Genomic DNA, 11358 nt, shown 5'->3' on the forward strand with positions numbered 1-11358 from the left:
GAGGGGTTTTTTGCTGAGCAGCAAGTCAAGAGCTCTGTGAGCTAAAAGCCAACAGTTTTCCTCTTCAGTTCAGCAGGTCTATGCTGTCATTACTGAGAAATCATAACCAGCTCCATGGTGTCAAAATGTCCTGCTGGGCAATTTCTCTCATTCCTTTTTCTACTGGATGCAATGCTCCTTGGATTTTTAGGTGAATTGAATGTAATGTTGAAGGACAGCAAAGCAGTGCAAGGAACAGATATTTGGGAGGAGAGAACATGAGGGAACATTACAATAAAAGCAGGAAGGAAAGCAGATCAACTTTAGTGTAAAACATTTACAGTAAAGCTGTTGACTTGGAATTTTCTCTCAAATTCCTCCCTCAAACCAAGCTGTTGGAAGGTTTGCTAAAACTCACAAGCCTTAGGGGCAGGTCTGTCATGTTCAGTTTTTACAGGTTTGTTTTCAGCAGCTCTGGTGCAATTTTCAGATTGTTGCAACATCTCCTGGACCAAATGCTAAGGCCTCAGTGCTCCACCAAGTACCTGCTTGTCTTCTTTCTGCCTGTGCTCCCACAGCATTGATATCTGAAATTGTGTTGCAGAGGTTAGAGAAAGGATTGTATAGGTTGTAAATAGCCCAAATGGATTTTTTTTCAATCTCTTACCATGAGGTACATTTGGGGATTTTTTCCTCCTGTCCTACTTTTACAAGTTGAATTATAGGAAAGTCTATATCAGAAAGGACTGTCTGAATTAATCTAGTAGTCCCCAGACCTCTGTACTCTTTTTTCCACACAGAGGTGCTCCCATCTTGGCATTGGAAGGTAAGGGTTGGAATGTCTCAGTGCTCAGTTACTTCTATTTTTCTCTCCCTTTATGGATTCTCATAGAATTCAGAATGGTTTCAGTTGGAAGAGACCTTAAAGATCATCTAGTTCCAATCCCCCTGCCATGGGCAGGGATTCCACCCACTAGATCAGGTTGCTCAGGGCCCCACTGGGGCATCTACAACTTCTTTGGACAACCTGTTCCAGTGCCTCACCCCCTCACCTCTGCCTCGAGGGTAACAATGTCAGATGAAGCTACTTACCAGGCAATGTGGTAGTGCCAACATCACTTTAAATTAGTTCTCAGGTCAGCATGTTCCCATATAAATTTTTTTTTTTTTTTTTTTTTTGTATTCCTTACTATCTCTCCTTCCCTCCTCCCAAGTGATGTGGATCCTGAAGGCTCTTCTAAGCATCTATGGTGTCATAAATGCATGTAATCATGAATATGAACAAAGGTAATGTGCTGCTTGGAGTATGTAGAGATGTTGTGCTGAATGTTTCCTTGGCTGATCAGATCAAGAACAAAGGCAGCAGGGGAGCAATCTGAGTTCAGGAGGAGATGAAGCACCACTGAGTTTAGGAATAGTTCAGGCTCATCTTGGAGTGCGAAGACCCAGCCTGGTTGCATCTGCAGAGAGATGAGGAAATCTAAGATTTGCATTGGTTCCCATTTGCTTCAAGTGGAAGCAGGAATTGAAGCCACAGAAAAGTTTTTTTGACTGACTCCAGCCAAGAAAACAGGCAAGGTCAGCAAAGTCTTGCTCTCAGTTCTGAGCTGAGGAGAGCCCATCTGTCCGTTTGCCTGGGGCTCTGCAGGCTGCCATCTGCCTTGATAAGCGAGCTGTGAAAAGCACAGCGTGCAGCATGGAAGCAGAAGCCAGGGAGGAGCTGGACCTGCCTGTCCCACCCTCAGCACGCTGCCAGGATGGCTGTCAGGGTGTGCTGGCCGTGGTGCCATCTGGGTGCCACCAGGGCAGAGCCACGCCAGCGCGCAGCCCTGGGACGGCGCGGCGCTGCCTCAGCCGCTGCAGGTGACGTGGCCTGGGCTCTGTTTGGGCCTGGCCTCTCAGCAAACAGGGGCCACAGCACCCTTCTGGCTGGCCTTGGAGGTAGGGAAAGTGCATCTTCCCAGCACAGAACCTGTGCTGGGCTTGCTAAGCAGAAATGCCCTTGTGACAGCATTTGTCACTCGTGTGTCAAAGGGAGCTCTGTTCAGGTTTTCCCTGCAGGTGTGACTGTAACAGATGTGTTCCAAACATGATCTCCCATGGGGATATGGATCACACTGACCTGGTGGACTGTGGGGACACTTAGGACTTTTGCCTGGTGTACATTTTCTGTACTTGAGTGCAAATCTCAATAACTCCTCAAAAATGGCTCAGGATAATCATAAAACCCTGCTCACTAGCTGAACATTAGTCCCAGTCTTGAGGGGATCTCGTTAAACGAAAAACTTGCCCGTACTGATGTTTTCAACAGAGAATACTCATTACTTAGCAAAGATCTGAGATGTAATGAGCTGGTTTATGTTCAGTTGTATTTATATTCAAGTGTTATTTACAATTTTCATGCTAAGAACAGATAAGAATCTTCTAATCTAGAGTAAATCTTTAGGAAGTTCACTACTATTAATAGCTTACTCTAATTTTTGCATGAAATCAGGGTATAAACTCCAATGGAAGAGATGGGAATTAGGTTTTTTTTATACAGTGCATTATGCAATTACCGTTAATACCAATATTTTAGACTGTGCAGTATAACTATAATTTATCTTAAGAATATTACCTTTTTTTTTTTTCCCTTTTTTTCCCCATAGAAGTGGGGTTGTTTGGGCTGAATTTAAATCCCTTCTCAAATGACATAAACAAAACCAAGACAGAATAGGAAGTTATGCCTATAGAATTATATCCATTTGCACTTATGCATTAAGTTACAAGGAAGATGCTTTCCCAAGTAGGTCACTTAATTTTAGAACAATTAGTAACAACTATATCACTATTTTTTTTTTCTGGGTATTCACTGAGGCTCTGTAACACATCAAATGCCAAAAAAAAAAAAAAAAAAAAAAAAAGAGAAACATGTTTTAGTTGTGAAAAATGAAAACATATAAACCCTTGTCTCTCATACTCTGCCCAAAATTATGTTTGCATATTTATGAATAATTCTTCTAGTTCTTCTCAAAAGGGGGTGATGAGCAAATGGTTTGTGAGGGGCTAGATTTGCAGCATGCTGGATTTTTTAAGAACCTTTTTCGCAGGGCTGCAGGAGCCACTGACCATCTGGAGGTCATGTTCACACCTGAGTGCCTAACCTGTGCTGCTCTGCTGCCCTGGGGAGCATCTCTGGGGAGAACACACAGTGTGAACCTGAATGCTGGAGCTCATCCCAGCAATCCCTGATCGTAGCCTGGCAGTGTCCAGGAGTGGTGTCATCAGCACAGCCACAGAGGATGCTCTCTCAGCAAATTCCTGCAGCCCTGCTGAGGGCTTCTGCCAGCACACTGACATCTGCTGGGGCCTGTGCAAGGGGCACTCTCACTTCCACAGCTTTTCTGGCAGAAAATATTTGCACTGGTGCTATTTAAAGAAAAAAGAATTGCACTTCTAGTAGCATAGCTTTTGTCACAGGGAGTGGTTTTCCTGCAGCAATGCAGTAGTTCCAAGAGTGTTGTATTTGCTGCTGAACATTACTGATATTCCTGCAGGATAGACCACCATACAGACAGCCCTTGTGCAGCTCCTATCCTCTCACAAAATACGGTATTTGTGATATCACTAATTTTTACCGTTCCTGAATGACATAAATCACCTAAGCAGAATCCTGTAGAGCTTTCTGTGTGCTGAGGACATCTGCCAGCAGATCTGTCTCAGTCCTGGCTCATGCCTCAGCGCTCCTCCCTGCAGCAGAGTGTGGCTGAGCAGGTTTGCTGTGCAGGTTTCTAGCATACTGCTGTGTCACCAGCAAATGCCTGGATAATTTTTAACCTCACATGGGATTGGTTTATCAGCTGCAGGTGGCCAAAATAATTATACACACTGCTCTCTATGAAAACTGGGTCAACAGGATAGTACTTCTTTTTATGTTCCGTCGGGCTCTCCGATTTACACCTAAGGTCAGACTTCAGGGAGAAAGATATTTGAGCTAATGCAGGCAGCCATCACACCTATTCAGATGATGTCACCTTTCTAAGGCATTTTCTTCCCTCTAATTTTGCATCATAATGTTGGCTGTGATACAATCATTGCTCTTGACAAAACAAGAAAGGAGAGCCCAGGGGAAAAAATATTGATATTTATTTAAAATGAAGTATGATAGATAAATGAGCACCCTCATTATGTCAGAGCATGAAGAAGTGTGGACTTCCAGCACCACAGCTTTCCAGGCAGACATCCTCAGGGACAATGTGGTTATGCTGGCAAAATTTCATGTTTAGGAGTGCATCTTCCATTGCCCATGGGATGTGGCTTTTCCATACCAGTCCAGGGTGCACTATATATGTGTGTTTACATCTAGGAAAGCTGTAAGTAACTGAGCTCTTCAGCTGGTGGGGTTGTGATCATTTCCATTGAGAGGTGGTGGTTGTTGTTAACACCAGTTTTGGGGACCACAGCCTGAGAACCACAGTGACAGCCCAATGATTGCCAAACCTTGGTATCAGTGACTTTGGAAGAAGAGTGGGGAAGGGTCAGGAATAGCAGATCCCTGGAGTGTGCTTCTGTGTAATCTCTACCAACATGTGGTTGGCTTCTGCTTATGTGTTTCCTTTCCCACTGAGTGCAGTGCTGGGTTCTGATAAGGATCTTGCACCTCTTGGATTCCAGCTAATTTCTTCACCTGACTGGCCATGCCTGTGCTGGCACAGGAAGCAGGCCAGGACCTGCTCCAGCCCAGAGGGTGAGAGGCATGGTATGGCTTGCACTCAGGGAGTTCAGCCTTCCTTCTTCACAGAGCAGGGCACCCTTCTCTACAACACCAGCTGGAAGCTCTCTTCATGGCTCTGCTTCTTTTTTCTGTTCTGGTGCTGAGCAATGGTAAGAATGAGATCTGCAGGTGGTTTTACTCTTAAAATATCCATGTGCTGAAATGCAATTACCTCAGGTGTGCTAGGAGCTCTTGTGTGTTGGTAGACATAACCTCTCTAGAGCATCAGTTTTTTACACCCTGGCACTGTCACTCCCTGTTTGCATAGTCTCTGGAGGAAGCAGAAGCAATCTCTTCCATCTCTGCCCGTGCTGACGTCTTTCTGCGCTGCTCATCACTCTCATCAGCTGTTCCTGAGCTGCCTCTAACCCACAGTTGGAAATTCAAAGCTGGGCCCCTCCCCAGCTGCTGCTTTGATGTCCCTTTCTCCCCCTCCACATCACCGACATCGCTCCCTTTGAACACCAACGTTGTGATAAGGTTTATGAAATTACTTCCCGTTAGGATGAGGGCACCAAACCCTGCATGTCTCAGGACCATCTGCTGCTCCTCACATGGGCATGGGGAAGTATCTTCCAGCAGAAAGACAAGATCCATTGTGGAGTTGCCACAGTTTGTGAATCAGAGCCCTGGAATACATGCATAAACACTAATTAAACCCAATTTAAAAGTGTCTGATATTTATCGAGCTTCATTTAGTTAGGGATCAAAATTAAATTATTGATTACTTTCTGTGTAAAGCTACGTCAGTGTCATCCTCTAAAGTAAACAGAAGAACATCTACCTGAAGGGACCAATTCAATTCTCAGCCAACTTCAGAAAACATTTAATTTGGTGCCACTTAGGAATATCATAAGCCTGAAAGCCAAATGTTTGCATTTAAATTGCATCCCAATTGAAATTTTAGGGGTTGAATTCACTGCACAATTCACTTCTTCTGAAAGTCAAAGCTTAGGGGATGTCTGGATCTAGAGGGAGAGTTGTTTTTTTTTGTTTGGTTTTGTTTATTTGGGGTTTTTTTTGTGGTTGTTGTTGTTGTTGTTGTTGTTGTTGTTGTTGTTGTTGTTGTTTTCAGTTTAGGATCTAGGAAACAGGAACCAGCAAAGCCTTCTTGCTCAGCAGCTTGCAGAAAGTTTTCCAAATGTGGCCAGATGATGGGGGGAGCATCAACGATATCACTGGCAGAATACATTATAACAGTTGTTGGAAAAGACCTTCAGAGCACCAAAATACAGTAGAAATGCTGGAGCAGAGTGAGAATTGCAGACAAGGGTTTGGGATCTGGCTTGGAAAATAACCAGTGTTAGTGTTAGCAGCTTCACTAGAAGGATACAGCAGACCATTAGGAGACAATAAATCTCCTTGTAAATGTTTCTTAATCCAAATAGGTTTAGGGATAATTTATACCAGCAAGAATAGGAGAGATAACAAGAATTTTCTGGAAAGGAAAAAAAACTAATATTGGCATTTCTTTCCTTGAATACTCCATCAGCTCTACTTGTGTTTTAAATGGGAAAATATAAACTGCCGATTTGCTACTGCTACTAATTTTAAAACTAATAGCTCCTTTTTCTTTTTCCCCAAGTAAGAACTTTTAATTTGTTGGTAGTTGGTGAGATATGTGGCCCTTGGAGCCAACTGGAGTCTCACTATTTATGTTACTGTAGAGCCTGGTCTGCTACACAGATAGAGGCAGCCTGTTCCACAGAGCCTCAAAATGGGTAAGGAGTGGAGTGGGGATGACCAAAAGACAACAGTGTGAGCAGGTGCTGGGACTTCTGTCTGGCATTCTCCATCACCCTATGCTACAGGAGGGGTTTTCCTCTCTTTTCCACAGTGTTGTATTTCAGCAATTCCAGCTGTTTTCTAACTCCTGTCACTGACATGGCCAAAACTCTGCCTTACTTTTTACTTTTTATTTTTTCCTTGGAGAAGGGCATATATGTGTTTTCCCCCTCGGAGATACCAATCCCATTAAATATAAATGCTGCCAGAATTTTCACTTTAATGGTCCAAAGGATGCAACTACAAAAAGCCCCACTGCTATTTTTGTCCCTCATCTAGCTAGCCTCCATAACTCTCTGTTTGTGTTTTCCTCTTTTACTAGACAGCCTCATCACCAAGCAGAGGGTGGGGGCTGGAGCTGGGAAAAAGCATTTAAACAGAGCTGACAGCAAAGCAGAGGTGGGTTGGCTGTGGAGGTGGTGACAAGGAATTCTTCCTCCAGAGCCTAACTTTGACCATGAACTCTAGTTACACTTAGTAACCCAAATTGCCTCAATTTTGTCCAGCCTCCCCACTTCACTCCTATGAAGAGCCATAAAGAAAGACAAGGATAAAATAATCTCTAAATAAAAGATGAGGTAATTTTGAAGGCACATTATACCTTTATATGTATTATGGCTTTCTGTGAGTGCTGAAGCATCTCTAGTATGGAAGTGTCCACTTTATGGCAGTTTGCAGAAAATGTGACTGTCTCTGGTGCAAATTACTCAGAATTTCTCACTAAGTTTCTGGGATGGGGAGTTGCATTGATGGAGATGGTTTTGTTGTTGTTTACTGTTTACCTCTAACCTTAGCCATTGTTTTCAAAGGAAATAGAAAAGAGCCATCTGCATATAGATCAAAGATCTCACTGAGCTCAAAGAAGGTGTTCCCCAAGCAATCTGCTGAAGTGAATGTACGGGATTGATGTGGGTGAAATTCTGGCTGAAATTCAGCAGTTTGTGTTCTACTGCCTGGATGATCCCAAACATCTGACCTTAGAATCTGTGAAGCATACATAGTGAGATTAGTGCTGGTAGGGATGCTGTAGCAATGCCACAAATATCAACAACTACTGGTGTGATATACTGCAAGATTTAGTGTTTTAGAACATTTTATGCTGCCTGAAAGAGAATAATTCTTTCAGGGATTGCTGACTAGAAAATTTTTAATTTCTAATTTCTAATTCAGTCTTCTTTGGTGTATGAGCTGATGTGTTTTTGGCAGAGAAGGCCAGGTATGGGACAGAGAGGCCAAAAGCAGTAGGAGCTGTTAGCCATGGCATGAGCTACTTTGTAGACCAAGTTCCATTTCTTCTTCTCTCCCCTGAAGGGCATAGGGGAGAAGAGATTAGCTGTGTCACCTCTGATGGAAATCACCTTGCTGGAAGGCAATCGCTGGAAGGTCTAAAACCTACTTGGCTACATTTAGACTTGTCAAGTCTCATGAATTATCTGGGAGAGTCTCTCACTTGCTCACCTCATGCCTCATCCCAGACACTGGCAGCAGTGTGACCTGACCTCATTCTTGCATTCTTGGGGCCTAGAGGGCCAGTGGAGCTTACTGGGGAAAGCTGCCAATTGTGTCAGGATTAGGAGATGGAGTTCTTGGAAACCAGATTATGTGTATGATCAGAGAAATCAGAAATCCATAGGTTCTCCAACATTCTCCTCACCTGCTTTTTTGTATTCTTTTTTTTTTTTTAATTTTTTTTATTTTTTTTATTTTAACAGGGTGTGCTGTAGGAAAGAAATCTTTCTGTTCTTGTTGCACCATGACTGTCATTCGTTTTGGTATGTTCAGAGACACATGGACTCCAGGTTAAGAAGGAGGCTGTGATTAGCAAATTTCACTCCCCTTTTCCCTCTGGCTCACTTAGACTGTAGAACTTCTCCCCAGAAATGGGATTAAGTCATAGGTTTGATAAAGAGATCTAATCTTGATGTAAAGAATCTAAGTGATTCCTCCTCTCACTTGGCAAACTGTCCTGGTGTTTAATCATTCTTACCCCCAGGAAATGGCATCTTGTTTCAAGGTCAAGTTTATCACATTTCCACTCCAGCTACTGAAACCTTACTTTACTTTCTAGGAGGAAGCTTCCCTGGGAGCTGGGTTAGCTCTCTGTTCTGGGATGCCCAGCATTTCAGTTCAGGGATGTGACCTCTGCATTGGTCTAATGTGCTCCCAAACTGCAGGAGGGTGACAGATGAGAGAAAGTGGGGACACACCATCCAGGAGGGAGACAAGAGAGTTCCTCCATCTCTGGGAGTCAGTCACATGCTTACAGGGAGGTGGATGGGAGGGTTTACCTCCCCACTTAGCTCAGTGCTGTGTTCTGGTGTATCAGTCATCCTTGCTCATAGGTCTCCAAAGGGACTGGATTCACACAGGAGTGCTCCCAAGAGAGTTGGGGCTCCCTGGTTCCATGGTGTGATGCTGAACCCATTGCTGCACAACCCCTGCCTTGCTCCTTTTGGGTTGGCTGGTGGCCACGTTCACCCAAAGAGCTTTTGCTGTGTACCAGACTCCTATGGGGCTCTGGGATCTCAGGCAATGCTGCAAAACTGACCCAAATTGTTGTAAGCATGTCCTTAAACCATCACAGAAGTTTATTGCACTCAGAGATCTGGAAGAAATGCTTCTGTTGGAAACTGCTTTTTGTATGGACTTGTTTTGGCCCATAAAATGTGCATCTACGGGAAGAGGTTTTGATCTGCCTGCTGTAGCCCTGTAGTCAAAACCTCAGACCTTCTCTACTATGTCCTTTGTCCTGGGAAAAGAGTCAAACCTGCTGCCTGTTGCTGGCTGGACAAATCCCTCATTATTGCAGCCAGAGCCATCCAGGTCTCCTGGCCTGCCTTGACCCTGCATTCCTCAAATCATTATTGCAACAGTGGCAAGGCAGGATTCAGGCCAGCTGCTGAGAGTGGCCAAAGCAAACCAGGAGGAGGCAACATGTGCTGGGGCCCCAGAGCCAAACCCCTGTGTGCAGCCTGCAGGGAGCCAGGGGATGGGGAGTGGGGCTCCAGCATCTCCTAGCAGACCTGGAGCCAGGAGCTGGCTTCACACTGCTGGAATGCAGCCACAAGGGAGAACTCGAGGAGGTAAGTCCCTGGAGTCCTCTGCTGAGTGGTTTATTGATGTCTTGGTTAACCACTTGTGGTATGAGCCAAGCATGTCTGTGAAACTTACTGCTCCAGAGCTGCCAGTGTAAGTACCTTCTGTCACCAGAGGAGGGGAAGATGGATGGGGGAGAAAGGAAGAGCATATGTTCCTGCTTGTCATCCTGCTGGTTACCATGAGGGAGTGGGAGGAATGTGTGTGGTGGAGTCAAGGCATTTTTGACTGTACATTCATTATTGCCATGAAATGAATGTTTTTTTCCAAGTAAAGAATATAGTGCTTAATGTCTCACACAGTATTGGAGACACAGAAAATCTCAATGTCCTCAAATACCTCAAAAAACTTTTCCTTAAATGTGCAGGGTCTTGACTCTGCTCCAGCTGAAAGTACTTGGGCCCAGCCCCATTCCACATCTCTATTGAAATATCAGCCCATTGGTGGTGGCTTTTCAAATGAGCTCCTAGCAAATTATCCTCTGCAGCCTCTGCAGTCTTGTCCTTGAGCATCTAAAAGAAATACTTTTACAGATGTAGCTGGTGCATATTTGCTTGTACCTCAGTCCTCTGGTTAAAAATTGCTAGTGGGTGTGGACAGCCTTGTCATCCTGGATGTTCCTGTCTTCCCCTGGCTCACCTTCACTACTGAATAATCTGCAGCCTTTCATCTGTCAGAAAGGAAGTGTTATGAAACCCCTGTGCCATCTCCAAGCTGGCTCCTCAGTTAATGAAAAGGGGAGTGTCTCCATGTTCCTGTGTGTTGACTAAGTAAATCTAGAAATGATCCTTTGGCTATCGCTCCATTCCTTAATGGTTTTTACTTTTTGTGTGTGTTTGTGTGTGATCATCTGTGAAGCACAGGAAATGTTTATAGTCAGTAGGGCTAAAAAGAATACCATGTCCTTGTGCTTGTTTTAGTAAATAAAATGATTTTGTGAACAAAATAATAAATACTGGTTAGAACAGTACAGTTCTCTGCTCAAAACAAGCACAAAATTGGGTTGTTCAGGAGATGAACTAAGCTTTCAAGTTCAGCATTCAGCTAATTAAAACAAGAGATAAATAAAGGTAAAATAATTCTTCTCAAGCACCTGCTCTTCAACTAAAAATATCATTGAAGATATTTGTGCTTGTCACTGAAGGGAGGAGGTCACTCATGAGTACAGGTAGATGGAATTGAGATGACTGAGGAAGTTATTGCCTCTAGCTGTCCTCCCCATTTCTCTCCTGGTGGTCAGCATCTTGCTGAAATGCTGTGAAGCCAATCTTGAACTACAGAGCTCAAAGCCCAACCCAAAGTTTAGTTTCACATGCCTTTCTGTAGACTGCAATGCCTGTGGGTAATTTTGCTGGGCTGCCCCAGTGGCAGGGCTGCCAATCTCTGGGAGCAGTAACTGCTCCAGCCATCTCACTAGTGTTTGAGATGAAGGTATTAATCATAAATTTTAATTTACAGCAGCTGAAGATGTGGTCTTGTTTGCTTTCTAAAGTCGTGTGGTTCTGGTGGGGCAATGCAATTTGGCCACTTGTGCAGGAGAACCAAATGATTAGATCTGATCTGCAGGTAAATAAATATCCATCAATAACTTGGCCTCTGTTCTCTTCTCCAATCTTGTTTCTTTGTACAGAGACCACTTTTAATAACTGAGGTTCAACCTGTGGCTGTTTGAATAAGATCCCATGTGAGTTTTTTCATAGTCACTGCAGCTTTGGAATCTTCTCTCTGGAACCATTCAGTGATTA

This window comes from Erithacus rubecula (assembly GCF_903797595.1).
Source record: "Erithacus rubecula genome assembly, chromosome: 3".
NCBI lineage: Eukaryota > Metazoa > Chordata > Aves > Passeriformes > Muscicapidae > Erithacus > Erithacus rubecula.